Source organism: Lynx canadensis, chromosome E3, assembly GCF_007474595.2.
Source record: "Lynx canadensis isolate LIC74 chromosome E3, mLynCan4.pri.v2, whole genome shotgun sequence".
Classification (NCBI taxonomy): Eukaryota; Metazoa; Chordata; class Mammalia; order Carnivora; family Felidae; genus Lynx; species Lynx canadensis.
This window is the reverse complement of record NC_044318.1, coordinates 7,530,607-7,557,306: the sequence shown is the minus strand read 5'-3', so window position 1 is coordinate 7,557,306 and position 26,700 is coordinate 7,530,607. Positions and strand designations below refer to the sequence as shown.

The 26,700-nt window shown below is 51.4% G+C and overlaps 1 protein-coding gene across 2 annotated transcripts in view; it reads right to left on the bottom strand.

Annotated features, from left to right (window-relative positions):
* The window catches only part of ABAT (4-aminobutyrate aminotransferase), an 88,429-nt gene that overhangs the window by 55,152 nt on the left and 6,577 nt on the right, over positions 1-26,700 (bottom strand). The window contains exon 1 of one of the 2 annotated variants that reach the window (XM_030301372.1): positions 4,825-5,171. The exons of the other annotated variant lie outside the window; for it this stretch is intronic. The gene's annotated coding sequence lies outside the window, so the exon portion shown is untranslated. Of the gene's footprint in view, positions 1-4,824; positions 5,172-26,700 lie in introns of those variants that run through there. 2 annotated transcript variants of the gene reach the window in all.

Sequence of the window (26,700 nt, the reverse complement as noted above, 5' to 3'; positions counted from 1 at the left end):
CTCTGCAAGGATACTCCTTGAAGCAAACAAAAACCCTGGACATCCTCCGGGGAAAAGAGAAGGGGTGGGGGAACAGGTAGAAGGCTTGAATGAAACCATTTTACTGTTTCACATAGCAAAGCTACCCAGATGCTCTCTGACTTGAATATTCCCTGGCTCTCCACTACTCCCAGAATAAAGGCCCGCTGCTTGGCTGGGCACACGGTCCTCCCTGCCCCAAACCTGTCTTTCCTGCCCCTCCCTGCCCTCTTGACACTGACTTGCTCACACTCTGCTCTTTCCTGTGCCCAGGTCGTCACCCACACGCCACTGTTTGTTGAAACGTCCTTCCTGCCCCCCACCTCCTGTTTACATTCCCTTCACTCTGGCATACTTTTTCCTAGTGCCCCTCTGGCCACTTCCACCAGGAAGCTTTCCTGATTCATCAATTCAGGGTTAGATGCCACTCGTCTGTAATTTCTCCAGCACCTAACTTTTTTTTTTTTAAGACAAAATTTCAAACACTCAGGATGAACCTGTCCGTACCCACTGCCTCCTTTCAACAACTGCCAACCCCTACCAAGTGTACGTCATCCATAAACTTATATGCATGTTCTTTCCCGGTTCACTTGTAATGTGACAATCTCTGTCTCTCCCTTTAGCCTGTGAAATTCATTCATTCATTCATTCATTCATTCATTGCCTGATTGCCTACTGCCTGAAGACAGAGTACTCAACCCTAAGGACCAGGTGGGGGAGGTGGAACCAGACAGCACTCTCTACTTTCTGTTTCCGGGGAAGGAACCGACAAGAGATAAGACAGTTTCACATTGTGATGAGGACCATCAGCGTAACTTGACAGCAAGCGACCGATGTGGCTCAGCACCCCCAGCGCCTAGTGCCATGTCGCACAGAGAAAGCTCCATGAACGTGTCCTACACCCATGGAGCTGAATGCCCGACCACGGGGTCCCACTGAGGCAGCCTGCGTTCTGTGGCTGCTATGGCCAGGGGGACAGCGGGGGGCACCAAGATGGCTGAGGATCCATCCACCTGCTCAGGACTGAGACCACCCCCCCTTCCACAGCTGGCTTGCTTTTCAAGCGTGCGAACATCCCGCTCCTGACACCAAAGGGCCACGAGAGAATTTAAACACACTGCCTGTCTAGGTTCTGTTTTGATCACTCTGAGGAGCTATAACCTCAGGGCAGGGCAAGTCCCAGGTCATGATTTCATGGTTCGTGAGTTTGAGCCCTGCATCGGGCTCTGTGCACACAGCTCAGAGCCTGGACCATGCTTTGGATTCTGCGTCTCCCCCTCTCTCTCTGCCCCTCTCCTGCTCAAGCTCTGTCTCCCTTTCTGCCTCTCAAAAATAAATTTAACAAAATGTTTTAAGGTGGGGAAAGAAACACAAAACAAACAAAAAAACCCACAAGAGGCTGGCTCCTCTGGTGTGCCCGTAGAGACTCAGGGCACTGGGGCCTGTCCTGTGTCACACGACTCGTGAGATGCAGAGCCAGGCTGCAAACCCAGGTCTGTGAAACTCTGCAGCGAGGGCTGCTCTGTGTCCCTGCACAGAGAAGATAAGCAAAGGGCCCAGGCTCACCCCACAAAGGAGAGCTGATCTCTTAAAATCCTCAGGATTTTAATTCCTGAGTCCGTTTTTCCAATCCCAAGTTCAGTGCTCCTGGGGCCACTGTGCTGCCTTGCAAATCTATTTAGCCCACTCGACCAACTCTTTGGGTATAAAAGTATCTTGGGGGCATTTTAAGAAGGAAAGGAAAAGAAAAAAAGGCTGGCCAGCAGCAGTGACCCCCCCAGAGAGAGGTGCCTGATGGATTCTGGTGGGGGAGATATGGGTTAAAGCTAGAGCATCAGGCCTGGAGTCTGGTTAAAAGCCTGAAGCGTCTGACTCTTGATTTGAGCTCAGGTCATGATCTCACAGTTCCTGAGCTCGGGCCCCGGGTCAGGCTCTGCACTGAGAGTATGGAGCCTGCTTCAGAATCCCTGTCTCCCTCTCTCTGCCCCTCCCCCACTCGTTCCCTCTCTCTCTCTCTCAAAAATGAATAAACATTAAAAAAAAAAAAGCCTGGAAATTGATTCACGGGGCTGTCATCTCTTGGTTTGGTTGACAGTCATGACAGGTAATCTGGCGGGAGGCAGTGCTGTCCAACAGAAATATAATGCAAGCCTCAAGTGCAACCCACAGAAGTTGTTTTACACTTTCTAGCAGCCACATCAAAAAAGTAAAAAGAGGGGCGCCTGGCTGGCTCAGTCAGCGGAGCCTGCGACTCTTGACCTCAGGGTTGTGAGTTCGAGCCCCAGCTTGGGTGTAGACATTACTTAAAATTGAAATCTAAAAAAAGAAAAAGGAAAAGCAGGTGTAATATAATAACGTATCTTACTTAAACCTACAATCTAGAAAGACAATCATCTCAACGTGTAATCAGTATGATTATTAATAAGATATTTTACACCGGTTTTCTTTTCTGCAACATCTTCAAAAGCCGGTATAAATTTCTTACACACACAGCACGTCTCTACTGGGACTAGATCCCCATTGCAAGTGCTTGACTGTCACATGTGGGGAGCGGCTGCCGTATTGGGTGGTGCAGGCTGACGACACGCCGTGTCACAGCTGGAATGGGCCTAATGTACTGTATGTGCCTGGGCCCGCCCGAGCTACGATGCGGTAACAGGGAGTTTAGTCTAAGAGCTCTTCCCAGTAGGGTCTGATAAAAAGCCTGTGCAGACAGAACTGGTGAAGATGAATATTCAAAGCCCCTTGTCAAGAAAGGATTAAGAATTTCAAGATGATGGAGCGCCTGGGTGGCTTAGTCTGTTAAGTGTCAGCTTCGGGTCAGGTCATGCTCTCACAGTTCGTGAGTTCGAGCCCCGAATCTGGCTCTGTGCTGACAGTGCTGAACCTGCTCAGGATTCCCTCTCTCCCTCTCTCTCTGCTCCTCCCCTGTTCCTTCCCTCTCTCTCTACTCCTCCCCTGTCTCTCTCTCAAAACTAATTAATAAACTTAAAAAAAATAATTTCAAGATGGAAACAGGAGGGCACTAAACCAAGCATGGGGTGAGGCTCTTCTGAGCATGGGTCCTGTGTGATCACCTGGGTCGCAAACCCATGAAGGCAGTTCTGGGTGCAGAAGAGAAAGACCCTTCCGGCACATTCATCGCAGGGTGCCAGGATGATGCTAGGTAACCAGCAACGGCAACAGCAAACATCTACCGATCACCTGCCTTGGGCCAGATCCTATGCTCTGCTCTTTACATAGGATACGGCACCTATAATTTTCAGAACAATCCTCTAACATAATTACTATTAGCATCCTCTCTTAACAACAACAACAACAACAACAACAGAAGGACAAGGACGTTCCATGTGCCCTCAGTACAAATGATCTGACATACAAGTATTTCATGTTCAGGTAATTTATCACTAACGTAATGCTATTGTCTAAGAGACAGCCTACATTCAGATTCGCTCACTTGCCCCCACGATGTCCTTCGTGGCTGTCCTTTGTGTTCCAGGAGCTACCCCAGGACCCCTCGCTGCATCTGCTCACACGGCTTCTCTGTCTCTTAACCTGCAACCGTATCCCAGCCGCTAGGCCTTTTATGACCTGGACGCTGTAAGAGTCCGGGCCAGTTGCTCGGTGTGTATTTTGTCTCAGTCGATATTTTTCTCGAAGTCCTTGTAAAATAAAGTGCAGCTCATGGGCAAATGGGGAAAGGTGTGTGGGGTGCGTAAGCCAGAGGTACGAGGTATTCAGAGGCAGGGAGAGGAGGGCGTTCAGCGTCACCTCTACTTGACTGACTAATGGTTTCCTGGACGCAGTGACAGTGGATGTTGGAAGGTGATGAGGGCTTTGGCAGGTGGACCAAGGTGGTGTACACAGAGGTCACGGCATAGCGGGGGACAGAGTGCCATCCTTGGCCTGCAGCCTTCCTGAGGCCAGTGTCTAGACTCGTCCTCTCCCCCAAGGCGCCCCGGGCGTGCCCAGCCTGCAGTTAGCATCCACCCAAAGCGACCGGCCACCAGGTCCCCCAGTGTTCGGGGTCAGGCGAAGCACGAAGGACCCCCGTGGCTGCCAGGCAAGTTGTCAGGTTCCCACATCTTGCCCTGCAAGTGAAATTACGCTTTCTAAACCTGCTTCCTTCTCACCACTTCTCGGGGCGTGAACAAACCCAAGATGAAGTTCTAATTGACTGCAGAAGTGAAAGACACGAGGGGGGGGAGTCGCCGTCCAGAGTTTCCTTGGGCCAGTTCTTGGCACGAGCCGTCCGGGCTGGCGAGCGAGAGATTCTCCCTGCAAAGTCCGGTCTTGACGGGGGCAAAGCCAGGTGCTCCCGAAGGCGACCCCCCTGAGCCTTCCATTCCCGAGCGTGTGTGTGTGCACGTGTGTGTGTGCAGAAAGACTTTTTCAAGGTGACCCTCACCTCATTTCCTGGGGACGGAGGCAAATGCATGTGGTGGTCCTTCTGCGAGCCCACCGGCAGAAGCAAATCCCTTATCATTTTCATGCCGTTTTTGTTCATTTTGTTCCCACTTTAAAGGGGCTCATCCCACTGTGTTCCCTCGGCTAAGCATCCTTGAAAGATCCGTCATGGACATCTGCATGTCCTTCAGACCAAAAGCCACACACAGGTGTACTTGCACACATATGCATGGGCACACACGTGTGCATCCACTTGCACGCCCAGCACCACAGATCACAGCCACCGATACGAGTTGAGACACACCTCCACATACCAGTAGATGTGTGCAAATACATATCGCATGCACACACGTGTGTGCACGGGCACGTGCACACACACAGACACACGTCTGCACTCACAGTGCCTGGCAGTCGGGGTCCTGCGGCAAGCCCAGCTCCCGCCTGCTTAAAACGCCTCCTCTATGCCATTCTGCAGAGTCCCAGGGATGAGATGCGCCGGGTTCATCCTAAGAGATGCCTCCGGGTACCAGCTCTCCCTCCGGAGGACGCTCCGGACTTCCAGCCAGTCCCCGGAACATGGGCTCAGATATGGGAGGAAGGAAAGGAGCCTGAGAAGCAAAGCAGATTTGGGCAAAGGATGCTCTCAGCTGGTTCCCAGCAAGCGCTGGAGGCAGGGGGATGCAGAGGGGGTGAAGAGGGGGGAGGGAATGAGTGAGAGGCTGAGAGGTAGCCTCACAAAGCGGCTTTCAGATAGGAACAGACAGAAACAGAAAGGAAAAGATCCTCAAAGAAACAAAGAGCCAGGAAAAAAAAAAAAAACGAGATAAACACACAGAGAAAAATAGAACAGGGCCTTTTTAAAAAGACATTTTAAGCCCAGCTCAGTTTAGACCGGAAGAATGAGCCACCTGACCTGGGACCTTCTGAAATGGGGTCCCTGTCCCCGCCCCTTCTTCCAGGATGCTCTTTCTAGATTTTTCTCTCATTCGCTTTCGGGACCCCTGGAGTACAAAGCAAAGACCCAAAGCTTTGGATTCCTAAATGACAACCCCGCCCCCCCCACCGGCACTCCGGTGGGGACGCCCCAACAGATCCCGCCTATGGCATGGCCACAGCCAGGAAGGGGCTCTGAGGGCCACCAAGTCATCTCCGAGACCCCCAGGGGCCAGGGGGGCGGCTCTGGCTCTGACAATCCACCTGACCCTCTCTCGGGGTAGGGGGTCTGGGGCATTGATTACTCTAGCCCCCCCCCCCCCCAGTATAGCCCAAGCTGGGGTCAATGCCTATCCACAGGGGCTGAGAAGTGGGGAAGGGTGCAAGATGGGGAGGGGCGGGGGAGGAGGGACACAGAGCTTTTGGTCACGTGCTGCTCCTCAGTTGCCATGACGACAGCAAGGGGGTGGGGGCACCCGGACCGGAGGCTGCAAGAGACATGTTGGTTCTAAATCACCGCGACAGCACTTCAGTTGAGCTATTACCGCTGTTGCTGTGGCAACCAATGGGATCAGATCGCAGAGGAAATCTGTAATTATTACAAGCCAGATACCAACGAACTTGGTGCAGCAATCGCCTCATTAGGGCAACTCAGCATTAACTTTGGGAGGGAGAAACGCTGACCCCCAGCCCCCAACTCTGGGAAGAATAAGGCCAATCCACAGATGGGAACCCAGAAGGTTCTCCCGGCCAAATGAGGGAGAAATATTAAGTGAAGTCACGTGGAACTGCTAACATTTGGCCCCTGAAAAACATTGTCCCTGAATTTCCTGTGCAAATTTCCAACAAACAGAAAAGTTGAATTTGCCACTGAATACCTGTCCACAGACTTCACCTCCCAGCTCCTGACGATGACATTTTACCAGTCTCGACCCTGCGACCCATCCATTAATCCTCTCCGTTTTTTGATGCATTTCAAAGTAAATTGCAGACTTCATGTTGTACCTTCCCCCTCGAGTACTTAAGCCTGCGTAAACTTAAGGATTTTGTTATTTTTGAAAAACAAAGGGAGCAATTTCATATGGTTCAGTCGAAACAGAATAAAGTCTAGATGTCTGTCATCCATGTGCCCATCTGTCCACCTGTCCAGCCACCCACCCACCCATCCATCTTTTCTTCCATCCGCCCATCCACCTGTCCATCCGTCTGTCCATCTATCCATCCACCCACTCACTCGTCCATCCACGCAGTCCAGGGAGATCTCATGTGCACTCATGATTTCCACCAATGATTCACCATCCCTGAATCTTCCTCCCTAGGCCAGTATAAACACCCCCCAACAGGATGTCCTGAATATTAAAAAAAATTTTTTATGTTTATTTTTCAGAGAGAGAGAGAGAGAAAGTGCTAATGGGGAAGGGGCAGAGAGAGAGACACACACACAGAATCCGAAGCAGGCTGCAGGCTCTGAGCTGTCAGCACAGAGCCCAATGCGGGGCTTGAACCCACAAACCATGAGATCATGACCTGGGCCGAAGTCTGAAGCTTAACGGACTGAGCAACCCAGGCGTCCCCAGGATGTCCTGCATATTGAACTCAGTAGGTTCACACTTACTCCCTGTCCTGTGTCAGCACCTCAGTAAACAGACCCAATTTGCCGAAGCTGGAAACCCGAGACCCGCACTCGCTTCCTCCCTCCTGTCATCCTCGCTCAGCACCACGCCCTGGGTATTACTTCCACACTAGCTCTGGCCTCCACCCTCTCCTCTCTCGCTCTTGTCTGTTTCCTAGCTGGACGGCTGCCCCAGCCTCTTGACCGGCCTCCCAGCCGCCACCAAACCCTCCCTCTGGTTTTTCCACGCTGACCTCCTACCATGAACTCTCTGGCCATGTTGATGGTGTGGGGGAACCAACACCCCATACTTTAAAAAATTTTTTTAATGTTTATTTATTTTTGAGAGGGAGAGACAGAGTAGAAGCAGGGAAGGGCAGGCAGGGGCAGAGAGAGAGGGAGACACAGATCCGAAGCAGGCTCCAGGCTCTGAGATGTCAGCACAGAGCCCAACACGGGGCTCGAACCCACGAACTGTGAGATCACGACCGGAGCCGAAGTCAGACACTTAACAGACTGAGTCACCCAGGCGCCCCCAAATCTACAAACTTCTAAATGCACTAACCACTCTTTCCCAGCATCGGTGTACCTGAAGGAATTTGTCTCACTGATATGAACAGAAAGCGACCTAGATGTCCACCCGTGGGAACTGGCTGAATACATTTCAGTGGGTCATGACACAGAATCACATTCGGCCGAGACAAAGAATGAGGTAGCTCTCTCTGTACTGACGAGAGAGAGTGTTGCACATCTTAAGTTACAGCAAGTTGCAAAGCAGCATGTGTGGTGAACTGTCCCCTGAGCCCCCAGCAGCGCATACATCTGGGCATCAGGCTGGTCTGAGACGTCAGCGGGTGCCCAGGTGTCCAGGGAGCGTGGCTTTGTGAGCCCCCTCTTATCTGCCTCAAGCCACAACACTGCTCCCCACCAGGCCGGAGAAGGAGAGGCCCACGGGTGCGCTTCCCGCCTTCCAAGTCGACTCCGATGACGCACTGCCCCCCGCCGGTGCTGGCAGGCAAGGGGGCCCCGCAAGCTGCTGGGGCACATGAGCTATTAGTTTTCTCTCTGGATCAGGGGACAGCGGTGGACGCGCTCTGAAAGTGAAACCCGCTTCTGGGAAGCTCTGCAAGTTTCGGGAAAGCGCGGGGTTGGCAGGAAAGCATCTGGTTTCCAGTTCCTGCTCAGGCCTTGAAAGGCTCCCGTGCCTCCGAGTCTCCAGCTCCGTAAGGGGCTGACGGTACCTCCCAGGGTCGTTCTGAAGGTCAAATGTGGCGACGGAGGTGAAAACAGCATGCCAACGTAATCTCGCTGGACAAGGCAGACCAGGGTCAACTCAGCCCCCCCCGAATACTAAACACCCCCAGCACCTGTTACAAAAGCTATGACCTTTGTTTCCATCTGAGCTCCTTTCTTGTGTGCCGAGGGCAGAGCTAAGCACTTCACGTATATGATTTCATTGAAGCCTCAAAACAATTCTTTGTGGTAGGGATGTCCGCTCCCACTTTGCGGATGAGAAAACTGAGGCGCACTGAGGGTAAGGGACTTCCCTAGTAGCATACAGAGCATGGTGCTACCCAGATAAGCCCCTAAATCTTTCTGGCTGGAAAGTCTACGCTTTTCCCACTTCTTAATCATTCCTCTTTCTTAAATCATGCCTCTAGACCAGTGCTGTCGAAAAGAAAGATAAATGAGAGTCTTAGAAGCAATTTGAAATTTTCTAGTGGCCACATTACAAAAAAATGGGCAACAGATGAAACTAATATGAGTTGTATGTTCTATTTAACCTGATATATCCAAAATATCATCATTCCAGCAGATAATAAGAAAACTAACTAATGAAATTTTAGTATTTCCTTTTTGGTCATCCTACCTCTTTGAAATCCCATGTGTACTTTATTAGTTGTTATTTATGATATGAGGATTTTTTTTCATTTTCTTTTCTTTTTAAAAATTTAAATCCAAGTCAGTTAACATTTAGCGTAATAATGATTTCAGGAATAGAATTTCCTGATTCACCACTTACACAGAACACCCTGTGCTCATCCCAACAAGTGCCCTCCTTAATGCGCCTTGCCCATTGAACTCCTCCTTCCCCCTAACACCCCACCAGCAACCCTGTTTGTTCTCTGTATTTAAGAGTCTCTTATGGTTGGCTCCAAAGTTTTTTTTTTTAAGTTTATTTATTTTGAGAGAGACAGAAAGAGAGCGGAGGAGGGGCAGAGAGGAAGAGAGAGAATCCGCACTAACAGCACAGAGCCTGATACGAGGCTCGATCCCATGAAATGTGAGATCATGACCTGAGCTGAAATCAAGAGTCAGATGCTCAACCAAATGAGCCACCCAGGTGCCCCTGAAGCCCCATGTGTATTTTATGCTTATAGCACATGTCCGTGCAGACTAGCCACCTTGCAGGTGCTCAGAAGCCACGTGTGGCTTACTGGAGAACGCAGCTTGGCTTACAGATACCTGGAATGAGTCCAAACCTTAGTGACATTGGCCGCCGTTTAGTAAGGACCTGCTGTATGCTTGAGCCTGTTCTACCTACTTCCTTCACATATGTTAAGTTCACTTATTCTCACGACTCGGAGAAGCAGTACTCTTACGAGCTATCGGGGTGGGGGGGGGAACATGAAGCTAAGCTAGTTTGGGGAACACACCCAAGATCGTAGAGCTGATTAGCTAGCCAAGGCGCTGGCGTTGGAACCAAAGTCCATCCAGAAACCTGGCCCCTCGCGTAGCCGCCGACAGATGCCGAATATCCTATTACAACACGTCAGTCACACGGGTCTGTGAAAATTAAACTCCAGAGAAGACGATTTGACTTGTGGCACTTAATTTTAAACAACCTGATTAATCAATACATGAGCTCATGTAAGCATTAGCTAAAAAGTATACAGCTCACTCTGAACTTTGCACCAGCGTGGGACCTTAAGAATTGATAACAAACCAGACAACGAATGCCCCCACCAGAGGGCCTTCTTTGGTCCCAATGGGATGTGAATTCGAGGGACCAGTCAAGTCCGGCCACTACCCACTTAGAGCGGCTCCCTGTCAGACACAGTGGTGGCTTTGCTCCTTCACGGGCTGACGTGTGGGATGGCCCACCGGCCCTTGCTTGCCCCTCCCGTTCAGGCCAAATCTGACCTCACCTGTGACATACAAGAATTGGCTGTCTCGCTCGGGATGGAGACGGTGGTGGCGACTTTGCGGCTGGTCCCGGGATGATCCTGGTCAAACGCCAAGAGATACACGCCCTGGAGCTGGCAGCATCCCTGACTCCTGGCTCAGTCCAGCCTGCTTTTTGGTCCACAGCGTGGCTGCTGCTGCAGAAATGCAGGCTCCGCTCTTGCCCCTTTGCCAACTGGCATAAAAGCCTACCACACGTTAGTGTTGACTTCTTGAACTTGACCTGAACAACCTCGGCATCAGCTGGAGGATGAAACCAGACAAGGGAGAAGAAAGGGAACCCAGATCTGCCTCTGAAGTAGGTCTCTGATTCATCCGTTTCTCTCCCTCATTTCCACTGCCTCCTTCAGGCCACCAAGGTCATCTACTGCTGGGACAGTCCCCTTCCTGCTCCCACGTTCTTGGCTTGGCACTTCAAAGCTCAGCGTGGGTTACCAGGCTTTCAAAAGGTCTCTGAGACATTGCCCAAGCAACCCCTGCCTCTGATTCCTAGAAAGCACAAAGCTCTGTGGCCTCAGGGCCTTTGCATGGGCTATTCTTGCTGCCTAGACTGCTTCCTTCACTCCTGCTTGGCCAACTTCCGTGCATGCCTCAGACCTCAAACATCCTATGCTATTTCCTCAGAGAAGCTGCTTTATTAACCTCATGGAAATAAAAGCATCCACTGTAATTTCTCAGAGTGGTCTGTGTTATAGTTTCTTCCCACTTGACCACAGTTTCCACGTGTATATTTGTGTATCATCTGAATGCACACCTTCCATGCCATTCCCCACTCCCCAGGGATGTGGTGCATCCCCAGCAGACATTACAGGGCCTGGCACGTAAGACGGCCACGGTCAGTGTCTGCTGAATGGATTCTTACTATCCCTGTCTTACAGATAAGAGACCCGAGGACTTGGAAGAAAAGAAACTTCCCCACAACTATTTTTTTTTAAGTTACTGATATCCTACTGTGTGCAAAGTCCTAACTCAAAGGGTCTAGAGGCTCTACCAAGAAATGTGGGCAAATGGCTGGTATACAGTTACACTCAAGAAACAGCACTGTTCCCCACAGGAACTATGAGGCCTCTCTTAACTGCTCTGTGAAATGAAGGGCGTGCGTTAGGTATGGAGTAAGTGTCCTTTCTTGGAAATTATGCCCAGAAGGAAAAGCCAACGGACCAACCCGGGGTTATGCTAATGCCTTTCTGATCTCCAGTTCTGAGCATCAGAATATCACCTCTGGCTCTCCAAACAGACCTTGCTCCAGGAGCATCTGGGTCTAGCCTTTTTGGAAAAGGATGTAGCCACAAAGAATCAAGAGATAAGAAATATTTTAACCCCAAATAATTCCACCTCCAGAAATTTAGCTAATGCAAATAATCCTGAATAAAGGACCTCAGAGAGGGCCACAGGAGTGTAATTTACAAGAGCGAACAACTGGAAACAATGTCAATAAACCTACAGTAGAAGATCCCTCAAGTAAGTTGTGATAGGATCGCTTAATTATTTACCGAAAACTGTGTGAAAAGTCAGGGAAATGATTTTCGAAGCAACGCAACGAGAGAGAAAAGACCATGAAGGTTCACGGGCAGTCTGGCTATAATCTTGTTAAGGCGCGAAAACAAAACCAAAAACCAATACATGGGGAAGTGAGGCTGAAAGAAAGATGTCTATTTTCTGTTCAGTACTTTTATCTCTGGGGTGGCAGTCGACTTTTTTGTATTTTCTGGATCATCGCAACGACCTGTTACTATTGGTTCATTCAAATGTTTGGAGGAGAGATACCTCTCTGGCTTTCTCCAATAATATGCACAGAGAAAGTATATCAGGGGTGGGTACAGCCTCAGTCAGCAGCCGAATGCGTCTAGACATTTAATTATAGGAAAACAACTGCTGAATAATTTGACGTGGCATTAATACAAAGAACCAGAGGCACTCGAAAATTGATCCGTGTTCAGTTTGGTTTCTGAAGGTGTGGAAAGAGGAGATGAGCTTCCACATGGGCTGTAAAAAAGTACATTAGTGTTCTGGCACTGAACCAGGTCAAACTGGGTTCCAATCCCCAGGTGGAAATGCTCAGCAGGAGAAAGTGGGTCAACACCAACACGGGGGCAGGGAGTTTAGTCCACGCAGAGCGGGACTCATCCGTTCACCCCCAGACAGTCAGCTCCAGCTTGGAGTCTGGGGTCTGGGGTCCACTGAAGGCCTCAGGAGAGGACGCTCTCCGCCCTGTGATTCAGACTCAAGGATGGGGGTCTATAGGCTCTGGCCGGCTGCCTGATTTTGCAAAATAAACGTCTCCTGGAACACGTGCTCATTTGTGGCTGCTGTGGCTGCCTTTAAGGGCTACGCGGGCAGCAGAGCAGAGACAGCAGGGCCACAGGCCGATGGCATTTACCATCTGGCCCTTTGCAGACAGGCCGCTGACCTGCGATCCTGGCACCTGCCGTCTCAAAGCCACAGATCCGTCCCATTTTCCTGGTGAACCGGCGGTCTGCCTCGCTCCCTTCTGTGAAGAGTTCGGTTTCTCGAGGGGGCACGTGCACCCTGCCGCTTTCCCGCAGCAGACGCTGTCTCCTTTTTCTGCCAACACATCGGCAACGCCAGAGGAGCACGTTTCTCCAGACGTGGCACCTGCAGTCTGCCCAACTTTGCTGTACTTGCCAATACTTGTAAGACCCTTTCCCTTGAAATGATCTTGCATTTGAACAGAAAAAAATTTAAGTGATTTTGCATCACCATTCTGTCCGGAAAGCAGGATATCACTCGCCATGGACATCAGGGCCCCGTAGAAATTATGCGACAGCAAGAGAGCTGTGCCGGTCCACGGCACCGGGACTCAGGCATCCGCACGAGGCTCCAGGCTGCCCCATCCTTCTGGATGCCCCCCCTCCTGAATCCCCTCTAACCCATCAGAAATCCTGCTGGCTTCACCTGGAAACGGATCCAGAATCTGCCCAGTGCTCCCAACTCCCACTCATGCCCAAGCGCCCAAGGCGACCCCCGTGGCCTCCCAACTGGAAGCCAGACACAGAAGGACAGGGTAGGGTATGGTCTACTTATATGAAATATCTTCACCAGGCAAAATCCCAGAGACGGCAAGCAGATTTAAGGTTACTAGACCTTACTAGAGCCGGAGCTCTAGCTTTTATTGGTTGCAGAATTTCTGTTTAGGGAGGTGAAAAGGTTTGGGAACCAGGTGGTCGTGAGGGTTGCCCAGCACTGTGTGTATAATTCATGACGCTGAATCGTACACTGAAAGATGACAGATTTTGTTATGTATATCTGATCACGATTTAAAAACACTGATAATGTCATAGAGCCAAACCCAAGCTTTTGAAGGGGTGAACTGTAGGGTATGTGAATTGTTTTGCCATCAAGCTGTATCGTGGTGGGAGTGATGTGGTGCCAGTCCAGGCATGGCCTCTGCCTGCCTGCACGGGATGACAGATGTCCTGTGAGACATTCGAGCCGTGAGAAGCCCAAGTCATGAGAAGGGAGAGGTCAGGCACACCGTGGTGCCAGGCCTGGGGGTGAATAAGCCACCTTGGATGTCCAGCCCAGTTGAGCCTTCAGATGATGCCAGCCCCGGGTGCACCCGGCCCAGCAGTGCATGAGAGACTCCCCACCCACAGGCCAAAAGGGCCAGGTGAGGCCAGCCAACCCTCACAAGTGCGGGAGATGAGGGTCACTCGTTGTCTGAAGCCGCCAAATTTTAGAGGCTCGCACTGTGGGAGCCATCCGGTGGAGGGAGAGCTCTCGGGGCACCGCTTGCCACAGCAAGGACAGTAAGCAAGCTTTGCATCAAATATTGTCTCTTCTGGTCACGGCCCTTTCGCTCTGGCAGGTCACCGAAAGTCGGCTTCCTTAAAACAAATGTCATACCTGCTTTACCAGGCGGTTCTCAGGACAGACGCTATAGCCGGGGATGTCGTCCCACTTTGTCCCCCTCTCTGGCTGACCCCGCTGGCTGGCCCAGTCCCCCTCCCCCTGCTCTCCCCTCTCAGCAAACTAGGATGCGGCATGTTTCAGGGGCCGTGGGCTGAGAGGGGGCAAAGCTACTGCTGGAGACCTGTGAGCTCAGCAGCAATCTGTCCTCCCTCTGGCAGCGGGAGCACACCCCTTTGGAGGGAGCACAGCCCTGCTGACTTGACTTTGGAGTTCTGGCTTCCAGCACCCGGAGAGAGTAAACTCCGGCTGTTTAAAGCCACCTCGTCGGTGGTACTTTGCTTATCAGCGCTGAGAAACGAGGGTGTTATCTCAAAGAATGTTTCCAACAGTCAGGGAGGCCCCCTTCTCATCACCTCCGATCTACAAACTGTCGTATCCTCCACCTTAACACGCACACACAAGGGGAGCAGGGCCCGAGCTCAGGCATGTACCACACGGGCCGGCGTCTGAACTCAGGCACTGACTCCTGCCCTCGTGGCCTGACTCCACTCCAGACAATTCCAGGACGTCCCCCTTCCGCCTCTACCTGAATCCTAGCCACCTCTGCCCCAAGCAGCCTCCTAAACGGTCTCCCTGCTTCCACTGTGGCCCCTGTGTGTGATCCACTTTCCTGGGGGCCTGCTGGAGGGACTAAGCTCAAAGTCTCCCCAAACCTGCACCAAGCACCTGCTGTGCCCCCTAGTCCCCCATCTCTGAATGGCTGGCACCTCCTTCGGCTCAGCTATCACCTCCCTCAGAGAGGCCTTCCTTGATCCCCACTACCACACATCACCGAATGTTATTTTCATCGTGGCCACTCACTCTTCTCTCATTTGTTCATGGATGCGGCTGTCTTCCTGCCCGGAACTCAAGCGCCTCACCTCTCTTGTTCACCTCAATTTCATAGTGAGTGTGCAATATAAATTATGTGTTGAATGTTGCCGAGTTCTTGGGATGTGCACCCGTCTGGGGATGGTAACAGCAGGCTGACTTCGTACGAGGGAAACCTAATGTCAACAAATGATCATTCAATCCAGGCAGCTTCCCTCTGGGAAAGCAGGCGGTCTTGTTAACACAGAGAGGCCTGTCCGATATCAGTGCTCTTGTGTCTACCTCCCAGGGCAGCTGGCTGCTGGGTGCACTACTCCCCCACCTCTCCTGCCACAGTCCCACCAGCTGGTCAGCATCTGCACACAAGACGGGCTGGCCCGGACCCCAGGGACACAGTCAGATTTCCGACTCCCCAAATTCTGGAGAGCTCATGGGCAGAGGGCAGCCTTCTTCCCCAGGATTCCCCCTGCAAGCTCATACTGGCCCTCTGCTGAGTCTTGGGCAGGGTGGAACGAGCGAGAGGACCCTGAATGACAGAGGTAACAAGGTCCGGAGGTCGTGGGCGTGAGCTGCGCAGTGAGACTCAGATTCGAGTCCCAGTACTGTCTGTGCTAGGGTGGCCGTCTTGGATCACTTATAAAACAAGACAGAAATAACCGGAATGGGCAGATGTCGGGTCCATAACTAACAAAGCTTCTTATATTGGAATGGGTTCTGCTACAGAAGCTGGACATCCTTTCTAGGCTGCAGGAGAGGGGCTTCGAGCATCAGGGAAGGGGCTTGGTGAGACTGGATGGGCTCAGAGGTCTCCCCCCACCCCCACCTCCACCAGGTTGCAGGTTCTGAGATTCTGTGCCTGTTTGATTGCCCGCTCTCCTGGGGCCACGGCTGTGCTCCGAGGAACAGCAGGTAACTGGACGTCCCCAGGGCAAACTCCCGCACGAATAGCTGCTGTGCCTGAGCTCACAGCAAGTGCTATTCGTTTGAGACACAGCATCCCTCCCTCTCAAGCCAGACTCATTCCCATTGCACAGATGGGGAAACTGAGGCTCAGAGAAGTTTAGGTGAAACTCACCCCTACCCTTGTAGCAAATAAGTGGCAGCCGGGATTTGAACCCGCGTCTGTCTGGCTGCCTGGCTTTTCTGCAGAATCACGAGCACAGTGCTATGGGGTGATTCTACAGAGGCGGAGAAGTGCCATCTCTACAATCACTTGGCTCCTGCAGAAAACGGAAATGACGGCAAGGCGCCGGCCTCTTACCGCAGCCAGGAGGAACCAACCATCTGCTTCTCATTCGGTCTTTTAACAGAAATCTCTGAGGAGTGCCCCCCGCCCCCGCCACGGTGCCAGCTTAAGTGGGGAGATGTACACTCAGCAACTTTCTCTTGAAACCTGTGGCACCGACATGCCACTCTTATTGGTGAAGGCCGTCCCCCAGCAAAGCTTGAGGACACTCAGAACAAAGAGGTCTGGTCACAGGGTGGATGCCAGTGGCCCCAGTCCCAGTGGCTCGGGCTCAGCTCAGGCACGGACAAAACATAGCCCGCGAGGCCCTGTGCTCCTGTGAAATGCATCTGGAACGGGGAGGTGGTTGGGGAAGAGCAGCACGTGGGTGAAGAAGGGAGCACGGAGCTGTGTCCCCAAACTGGAACTCAGGGGGGATGTGGTGGCCTGACTCGTTTTTCTCTTCCTTCTCTGCCTGGGAGCTCCTGCCTGGACGTGATGCAAGGTCAGATCCCTAAGTCACTCCGGGGGTGCCTCAGCCTCCGGAGTGCACCTGTCACAGCCACTTCCAACTGCCCATTCCGCCAGAACACCAGCCCCTCTTTTATCAAAGTGGAGGCAGCGACTGGGAATCTCAAATTTAAAACCTTTAAGAGCTAGATAATTAGCTCTTAAAAAATGGGTCCCATCTCTTGAGGGTCCTTGACAACCAAAATCTCATGTGGGTTCTAATATCATGCCCATTCTCCAGAGGAGGAAACTGAGGCTCAGAGTCACGTGACTTCCCAACACACATGGGTAGAAGGCACCTGCTGAGTCACTCCAGATCCTAGGGTCTAAAACTGCATCAGTGTGTGGATACGGGTGCCTGGGAGCGAAACTCTGTGAATAAAGCAAATCAATTCAATTTAAAGAAATAATGGCAATGATAATGCAGGGGTCCACCGAGCAATTACTCTGTGTCAGGCACTCTTCCGAGGGTCTCCGTGTACTACCTCATTTAATCCCCACAGCGACCATTGAGGAAGATATGATGTTATTACCCCATCTTATAGTGGAGGCACAGACAGGTTAACGAGGGTTTCACTGCTGGGAAGCAGCCGGCCTAGGATTCGAACCTGTGGACAGGTTACTGATCTCAGGTAACCAGGCACCTGCAGGGTTGCCCAACCTCACCATCCACAGCCTCTAGCTCTGAAGATCCCAGACCCAAGCCCTGAGTCACCCTGAGATGCCGTCACCTTTCGGTTTTAACTATCCCCCTCGTGGGGGCGGAAATCATTGTTGTTTAAAGACGTACAAGGTGGGGGCATGTAAAACAGAAGAAATCTGAGTATGCTCAGTGGATGGCGTCAATATCGATTTTCTGGCAAGACGCGACCACTGGGAAACTGGGTGAAGGGCACACGGCATCTCTCTATTATTTCTTACAACTTCGTGTGAATGTACAATGATTTCAAAACAAAAAGCTTATTGGGGGAAATAAAAACAAACAGGAAAGATGAAACAAAAGAAATCCCTCTGAGCAAATTTGGGTCCTAAATATACACGGAACCCTGTCAAGAACTTCTGCGAAAACGTTAATCCAGATAATGTATTCATGTATTCATTCAACCAACACTGGCCTCATGTTCACTTTATGCCAGATCCTGGGACGATGCTGGGGACACAGAAGGGACATGGAAGGCCTGTATCCTCATGGGATTCATGGTCTAGTGCTGGAGACAGAGGAATGGAGAATTACAGCAGAGAGGAGTAAACCCCTGTGAGAAGGGGAACCCGGGGATGACGAATGAATGACGGGGACCTGTCCCAAACCAGAGGCGGCTGCCCCTCTGGGCCAGACTGTCCTTGAACCTTTGATCACTTCAGATGGAAATTTCAAAATTTCAACCGTGTAGGATCTTGGGCAAGTCACTTAGGCGCTCTGTGCCTCAGTTTCCTCGTTTGCAATATGTGAATGAGACCAGGACCTACCCTGGGGGTTAGATAACAATACGTGTAAAGCACTAGGAACGGAGGTTAGTCAAGGCGTTACGTGCGCCCTTTAGTTGCCTGTGAAAAGCAGAGCCCTGAGCTGCCTCCGGACCAGTGACGTAGCTACCCGGCGGCGAGGGCTGTGCGCCTCCTGCACGGACACCCTGAGCCCTGCACATGGCTCTGCTCACTCACGTTGGGGGCAGGATGCAGAGAGAGGTCCCCGCGGCCCTGAGCTGAGCCTCGGCAGGACTTTGTGGCACTGGAGGGGGAACATGCCTCATTTTATAACCTTCTCCAGGTTAAAAATTACCAGCCCCTGGGGAAAATTCAGTTACAGCCCAGGATCTCCTACGACAGAACTTTCGCTCCTTCCAAGGCCTGCACCAGGCGAATCTCTCCCTAACCGCAGCGGGAAAGTGTTTTTCCCGTTGGGCAGAGCAGCACGACCCCTACACACAGGGCACGGAGAGGCTTGCGGGCTTGCCCATTCCCTCCAGACAGGCGTTCACACAACACCCCTGCACGAACACTGCGAGGACCTCCGGCCCGCCGTGCTGAGCAGCCCGGCCTGAGTTGATGAGCATTCCTCGTCCCCAGAAGGAGGGTAGGAATGCGATGTGGCAGGAACTCAGGGTTTCAGGTCCCTGTGGGGGATTTTTCATTTTTCTCAACTCATCCACAACACAGGGGCGAGTCTGTACCGTTGGAAGCGCTCTGGAATGCAGGATCCGGAAGGGTGAGTTAAAATCTACGCTGAGCTAAACATCACGGGCCCCGCTGCCATCTCCTTACTGTCGTCATCTAAAGCATTTTGCCGACTCCCAAGGCAGAGTTCCCCCCAACCCAGTGGGAGAAAGACCCAGAAACCCCGTGAGAAGCAATCGCCGGGGACAAGGTGCTAGGGAGAGATGAGCTCCCCAACAGAAACGCCCTCAGATTACTCTAGAAAAGGTATGGAAAAGGTGTGCCCCTTAAGCAGGGTCTCTCAACCTCAGCAGCCTCGATTTTGTGGGCCAGATCATTCTTTGCTGTGTGCGGTGAGGGCTGTCCTGTCCACTGCAGGATGGTTAGCAACATCCTGGCTTCTACTCTCTGGGTGCCAATGTTTCCGTCCCCCGCCCCAGCTGTGACAAGCCAACGTGTCTCCAGACCTTGCCAAATGTCCTCTGGCGTGGGGGGAGGGACGGGGTACAGTTGCCCCGGTGGAGATCCCCTCTTATTTATTTATTTATTTATTTATTTATTTATTTATTTAGAGAGCAAGTGAGCACGCAAGCAGGGGAAGGGCAGAGACAGAATCCCAAGCAGGCTCCTCGCTGACGTGGGGCTCCAATTCACGAGCCTTGAGATCAAGACCTGAGCTGAGATCAGGAGCGGGACGCTCACCTGGCTGAGCCCCACAGGCACCCTGAAGTCCCCTCCCCCTAAGGGACAAAGGCAGGTCACCCCCGCCAAGGCGATGCAATACCACGTGGGCGTGAGCCAACCAACAAAGCGCTTCTGCTGAAGCCGTTCCAGCCCCGGTTCCCACACTTGGGTTCTGGGGAGCTGGTGCAAGTTTTGTAATGGCTCTTTCTCGGCAAAATAGTCTGAAATCACGTCCCAGGGTCGTCCGGGGGCTCCCGAGAGGGTGCTTGCAGCACACTGCTTGCCCAGCACAGAGCAGATGCTCCGTAAGTGGAGTGTGCCGAATGCAGGCAGCACGGTCGGCCAGAGGCAGGGACTCAGGGCAGTCTGTATTCCCCGACACATCCCACCGCACAGGGGAAAGCCAATCCGTATCCGCAATCTACACCATCTTCTCTGGGCTCTGAAACCTTCCCGAAGCTCCCGGCTTCCTTATTCTCTTGCCAACAAATTCCTGCCTTGGAAACACACAAGGAACACAACAGATGCCTGGATTCATGAAAACAACATCAATCTTGTCGGCTCTGTCTGGATCTGCCGTCCCAAAACAGGGACGGGCCCGTTTAATGAGATTTTGAGTGCTGGTGTATTCAGATCTCCTCCACACCTCCCGATTCTGCAAAAACCCAGCAGACGTATCTCGTGATTAAAAGCCTCTCAATTACTGGACTTAGTGCAGAAAGAACCAGAACCCCACACTGGCGACCAAATTAAAACATCGGTATCAAGAGCAGGACCAGGGGCCTTAGGCCTAGGAACCCATCAGTGCAGCCCAGGCAAGGAGCCTGACCTAGAACAGTGTGGCACTTACTCAGGTGAGTTTCCTCATCAGTCTGACCCACTTCTTATTCTGAAAAGAAACATAAAGTACCACTCGGGTTTAAGAAGTTAAATTTGGGGGCATCTGGGTTGCTCAGTCGGTTGAGCGTCTGACTTCAACTCAGGTCATGATCTTGAAGTTCACGAGTTTGAGCCCCATATGGGGCTCGCTGCTGTCAGCACACAGCCTGCTTCAGATTCTCTGTCCCATTCTCTATGTCCCCCCCTGCTTGTGCTCTCTCTCTCTCTCTCTCAAAAATAAACAAACATTCAAAAAAAGAGAAATTAAATTGACAGAGAGCTGGAAACAGTCATGTTTGTCCCTTGGATGCTGTGTGGTCTTAGGCAAGTGACTTAAGCTCTCTGGTTTCCGTTTTCTCATCTGTGGAGTGAGGATAACAGCGCCCGCCAGGGTGATGAGCAGAGACGATGACGAAGAGCAAGAGAAGGGAAGGATTCAGGCCCACGGCACCAGGCGCACCCAGAAGGGCCCAGCAGGCAGGACGCGGCTGCCAGGCTGCGGGCAGAAGGGCTCCAGACCTGACACCGTGCTGGCGGAACCCAGGCAGACCCGCGTGGGAGGGCTGGGCTTGCACGGCTGGCAAAACCGAGACGCTCGGTGCCAGGGGCTGGAGGGAACCGAGCTGTCGCTCTGGAGGTTGCTGCACTACTTCCTCCTGTAAAGAAGCCACCCCAGGGGTGCTGAAAGGGCTCCTGGAACTGCTCTTAATCTGGAAGATTCAAGGAGACTCTTGTTATTTGCTCAGGGTAATTGTTCTTGGTGCATAAAACCCAGCCCTTGAACACAGTTCAAAGGCCTGGAGGCCTGGCCCTGCTCACTGTTCTAATCTCCATGCATATCACCTTCCCCTCCCTCTGAGTCCTGCCAACTGGATCCCATGTCTGTCCTATGCAGGCTTCTGCCTCAGAGCCTTTGCAGATGCTGTTCCCACTACCCCCAAATGCTTTTCCTTTGCTTCTGATTCCTTAATTCCTATTCCACTCATGACGCACCTCCTCCAGGAAGCCTTCCCTGACCCTGTCTCACCAGATCAAATCCCCCTCTTCACACACTCTTGGACCCACAGGCCTCCCTCTCCCTTTTGTGGCACCCCCACATTTACATGGCACCTCTGTTTGTACAATTATTTGGCTCATGTCTGACTGCTTACAAGACCTCAACACTCTTTAAGCTGTACTTAAAACCACATCCCTTGGGGCACCTGGGTGGTTCAGTCGGTTGAGCATCCAACTTCGGCTCAAGTTATGATCTCACGGTTTGTGAGTTCGAGCCCCACATCAGGCTCACCGCTGTGATCACAAATCTGCTTCAGATCCTCTGTCTCCACTTCTCTCTGCTCCTCTCTGGCTTGTTCTCTCTCTCTCTCCCTCTCTCCCTCTCAAAATTAAACATTAAAAAAAAAGCAACAACAGTAACCCTAACATCACACTGTCTGGCACCACACTGGGCTCTCCATACATTTTTGATAAATTGTTGGAAGTGTTGACTGGTAAGTCTCTTCGGGGGGCGATCTGGCACATTCTATCATATTCTAAAGCTACTGTAGTTAAGACAACGTGGGGTAAAGACAAACATACCAATGCAACAGAACAGAGAATACAAGAACAGATCTATGCTAATATGGAACACTTGGTTTCTGACAAAGTGGCAGTGATATTGGGCTGGTTACATTATCCCCATGGGAAGAAAAATGTGTTGTGATTCTCCCTAATGCAATATATAAAAATCAACCCTGGGTGGTAGGAGACATAGATCGGAAAGCTTTTCGGAGATAAGAGGGGAGTAACCATGGATGACCTCGAGTTTCTCCAATAGGACACAAAAAGCATTAACCATAAAGGAATGTGAGCTACATAAAAATTAAAAATTCCTATTGCCAAAAGTCACCACTGAAAATGAAAATCACACCACAGGGTAGGAGATATCTGCAAAACCTATAACTGCCAAAGGGACAATTTTACCAAGCATGACAAAAACTCCTACAAAGCAATCAAAAAAATTGACAACTCAAAAGAAAAATGGACTAGAGATATGAACAGGCTAACTTTAGAAAAGAGCAAATCCAAATGACCAAGAAACACATAAAAGAGATGATAAAATTCAGTTAGTAAGCAGAGAAATTAAAAAAAAATTAACATTCATTTATTTTTGGGAGAGAGAGAGAGAGAGAGAGAGAGAGAGAGAGAGAAAGTGCAAGTGACAGATAGGCAGAAAGAAGGAGACACAGAATCTGAAGCAGGCTCCAGGCTCTGAGATGTCAGCACAGAGCCTGATGTGGGGCTTGAACTCATGAACTGCGAGATCATGACCGGAGCCCAAGTCGGATGCTTAACCGACTGAGCCACCCAGGTGCCCCAGTAAGTAGCGATGCTACAAGGTGCAGCATGGATAGATTGCGGATGTCATGGCCTGCAAAAGAAGCTAGACACAACGGAGCACGATGGAAAAAACCAGACAAAACTAATCTGCCACAAAGGACGCATCCTCAGGTGGGACAAGTGCAACTACGGAAGAGCAAGGAAGGGTGGGAGGGACCGGAAGGGGCACTGCAGGGGTAGGATCACGATTGAGAAGGGCACGAAGAACCTGCTGTTTCTTCCTGACCTGGTTCTTGGTCATATGACTGCCAATTTCGTGAAGAAAGACTGAGCTGTTCTTTTTTGTTCGGGGTTGGCTTCTGTACACAAAATACTTTTCAAAGTATTTGGGAAAACAACAACAACAACAACAACACACACACGCACACACACACACACACACACACACACACACACACACACACACCCCTTTTGATGTAGCAATTCCACTCCTAGGAATTTATCCCATGGAAATATTCGCACATGTGTGAAATGACTATGATGTATTAAGGATAAAGAACAAAGGACAAAACGGTGACCCTGTGTAAAGTATGGAGCTGCCTCTAGGGAGAGGAAGGGGCCCAAGAGATGTGGATGAGGGAAATTTACTTTTCTCTGTAAACCGAGGTGTATCGCTTGAGTATTTTACCACATGCTACTTTGCTGATTCGGAAAATAAATTAATTATCACTTAAAAACAGAATAAGCACATACAGGGGTGTCTGGGTGGCTTAGCCAGTTAAGCATCTGACTTCGGCTCAGGTCATGATCTCATGGTTCGTGGATTCAAGCCCCGTGTCAGGCTCTGCACTAACAGTGAGGAGCCTGCTTGGGATTCTCTCTCCCTCTCTCTCTGCCCGCTTAAATGTGCATGCGCGTGCATGCTCTCTCTCTCTCTCAAAATAAATAAATAAATAAAGTTAAAAAGAAAAACAGAACAAGCGCATACAGACTGGGCAGAGGAAGGCATGGGAACAGAGGGATGAGGGATTTTGACTCTCTGAACCTTGGAGGTCTCCAGTGAAACATGTTTGAAGATGGGTTTTGGAGCCAGGCAGGTCTCGGGATCAAGTCCAGTTTCTGGCGCTTCCTACCTCTGACCTTGGTGAAGAGATTTTAAAACTCTCTGATTCTGCCTTCACGCACACAAGACAACCTTACCACCTGGGTTACTGAGAGCGTTAAGGGAGATTATCCAAACGGAGCCTGGTGTCTGGCAGGTAGAGAGCACTCAACCACGTTCGCCCTTATCATCCCCCCAATAACCAGCAACGTGCTGCCCCAAGACGTATTGTTGCTGCCATTTTACAGATGAGGAAACTGAGGTCCAGACGTCACAATCTCCAGCACCCTGAGCAAGCCGGCACGACACAGCTGCTTTCTGAGTGTGTGACTTTTCCCTGGACCCCATAGGAGCAACCAAGAAACCGACCTCAACCCACGCTCTTACAGCAGGCCGGCGAGGGGGTGCACGTGGCCGAAAGGGATCAGTCACCACAAGCAGTCCGAGTTGTCTGTGGGCGGTGGCTGCCGAAGGAGGTGCTTTGGACTTTCTCTGCCCACCATAGGTCTTATTCAGCGTTTCTGACTTTTCAATTCTGCTTTCTCATTTGCCACACAGCAGCTGGTCCCCCCCAAACTGCCGGTCAAGGGATAAGACATTGTTTTTTAAAAATTTTTTAAGGTTTGTTTATTTTTGAGAGAGAGAGAGAGAGAGAGAGAGAGAGAGAGAGAGCGCACACAAGTCGGGGAGGGGCAGAGGGAGAGGGAGACACAGAATCTGAAGCAGGCTCCAGGCTCTGAGCCGTCAGCACAGAGCCTGATGCGGGGCTTGAACTCACAAACCGCAAGATCATGACCTGGACTGAAGTCAGACACGTAACTGACTGAGCCACCCAGGCGCCCCAAGTGATAAGACATTATGATTACCCTCGACTGATAAGTAGCAGAGGTCAGAGAGCGTGGGGAGGGGAGGGGAGGGGAGGGCGAGGATGGGGCGGGGCTTGGGATCGGGAGGGCACAGCCAGTGGCATCCACATGGCTCAGAGTCAGGGCTTGGGGCCTCGGAGGCTGTAAGCCTGGGTTTCTCCGCACACACGCTGCTGTTACTCTGAGGGCCAGGTTGAGCCTGCCATCTTCTCTGGGCCTGCATTGCCCACCTCAGCAATCTGACCGGCCTTTCCTCCAGGGTTGTTGCACTCAATGACACGAGCAACTACACAGAAAACCCTTAGAATAACCCTAGCAGCCACTGCATTCTCGGCAAATGCGAGTTGCCTGCTATTTATGGGTGACGGGCTGTCAATAGGTGGGCAGAGACTAAGCTGAAACTCTGTTCCAGGGTCCTCCGAATGTTTCCTCTTGTCCCTCTGGCTTCTCATGACTCTGACAGCCCAGCTCTGAATCCCTCCTGGACCCCGTCCCCGGGTCAGGAGGCCCATGTCCTTGTGTGTGTGGCTCTTCTGTGAGCCCTGCCCTCGGCCCCGGGGAGGACTGTGCACTTAGGCCTGGGGAAGGACGCCAGGCGCGCAAACCCGCATGCAGGCAGTAATTTGCACAAGTGCTCCTTCGTGTGCTCATTTCCAGCCTGTCCCCAGAAGGGCGCTCAGCCTGCAAAGCCAGCAGAGAGCTATTTACAGCTCTGGCCAAGGAGACAGGAGGCAGGCTCTGTTCCCACCCAGGAACGGCCCTGCCACGGTGGCTTGCTCTTTTCGCTGCTTGTAAGAGGCTGTTGGGTCAACCTTGCCCCAGAGGAGCTTTGAGGTCCTAAAAGCTTTTGCTTGGAGGCCAGCGATCTGCCCCAGGGGTTGTCTGGTTCCCTCAGGGAGCTCGTGCTTAAAGGCAAATGGGAGAAGGTGTCCCTGGGTTCCTCCAGGAGAGCTGCCAATGGGTTCTAAACATCTAGGCGCAGGAGGCTTGTCAAAACCATGGACAGCTCTAGCCACTCAACTACCACTCTTGGACAACTGGCCCAGGCCCACCGGCCCACTTTTGTTTTATTAGGACATAGACTCCCCATTCGCTACATTGTCTATGGCTGCTGGACTGTAACTATATGGGTGCAAAGGCTCAAGTATTGACTATCTGCCCCTTTACAAAAGAAATTTGCCAAGCCTTATTCTAGGCGATGTCCCCATCATCTCATCTTTTAACAGGTTTCTCTGTTAAAAGCCACCTATAGTTGGGGACTGCTCTCCACCCAGCTTCCGGAAGGATCTTTCTCCAGTGCTAATCAAATAAGGTCACATCCTTGCTTAACATCCTTCCGTGGTTCCCTACTGGTCTCTGGTCAAGTCCACTTATTATCATGGGTCACCTGGATGTCCATGATCTCTCTGGCCCTCCAACAGCTTTGCCTCTCCTCACTCACCCATGCTGTGCTCTACCAAAGACCTCCCCCCATCCTCTGAACACAGGTTTTACAGGGGAAAAAAACTGTGCCTCAATGGAGTATTAGGCATTATCTGTGTACAGGACAAACTTTCAGGTTATCTGATTTCTAGCCTTGTTCACTCTCTTTGAGCTATTTTCCCCAAAGCTTTGTAAGTTGCAGGAAATGGATACACAAGCAAATTCTGTCTTGTCCAATCATTTCCCCCTTCCATTTGCAGTTCATTTCAATATTCCTTTCCTCCACATACATAGTTGTGCTTTAGTCGACTTTGCCTTTGGGCCAGTTCTAACATCTGCCGGTTCCCTCACTGAACGAGCTTAAAACAATCTTGAACAAGTGTTCCTTTTTGCATCTGCACGGGACTCATGGTTTTACCCCCCCCCCCTTTTTTTCCCCTGAAGATTTCAACAGTTTCCCACAAAGTCTCTGAGCTTCTGTTCACGTTATCTCCGTCAAGAACACCTTGCCTGCCCTTTCTTCCTGAAATTTCTTCCCCAGCATCCCCAGGGTTTCTCTGAGTTCCAGCCTCTATGTGGCCCCAGCCTTCCCCGGGGACACATCTCGCTGAATGGCAATCGTTCTGGGTCTGTCTCCACA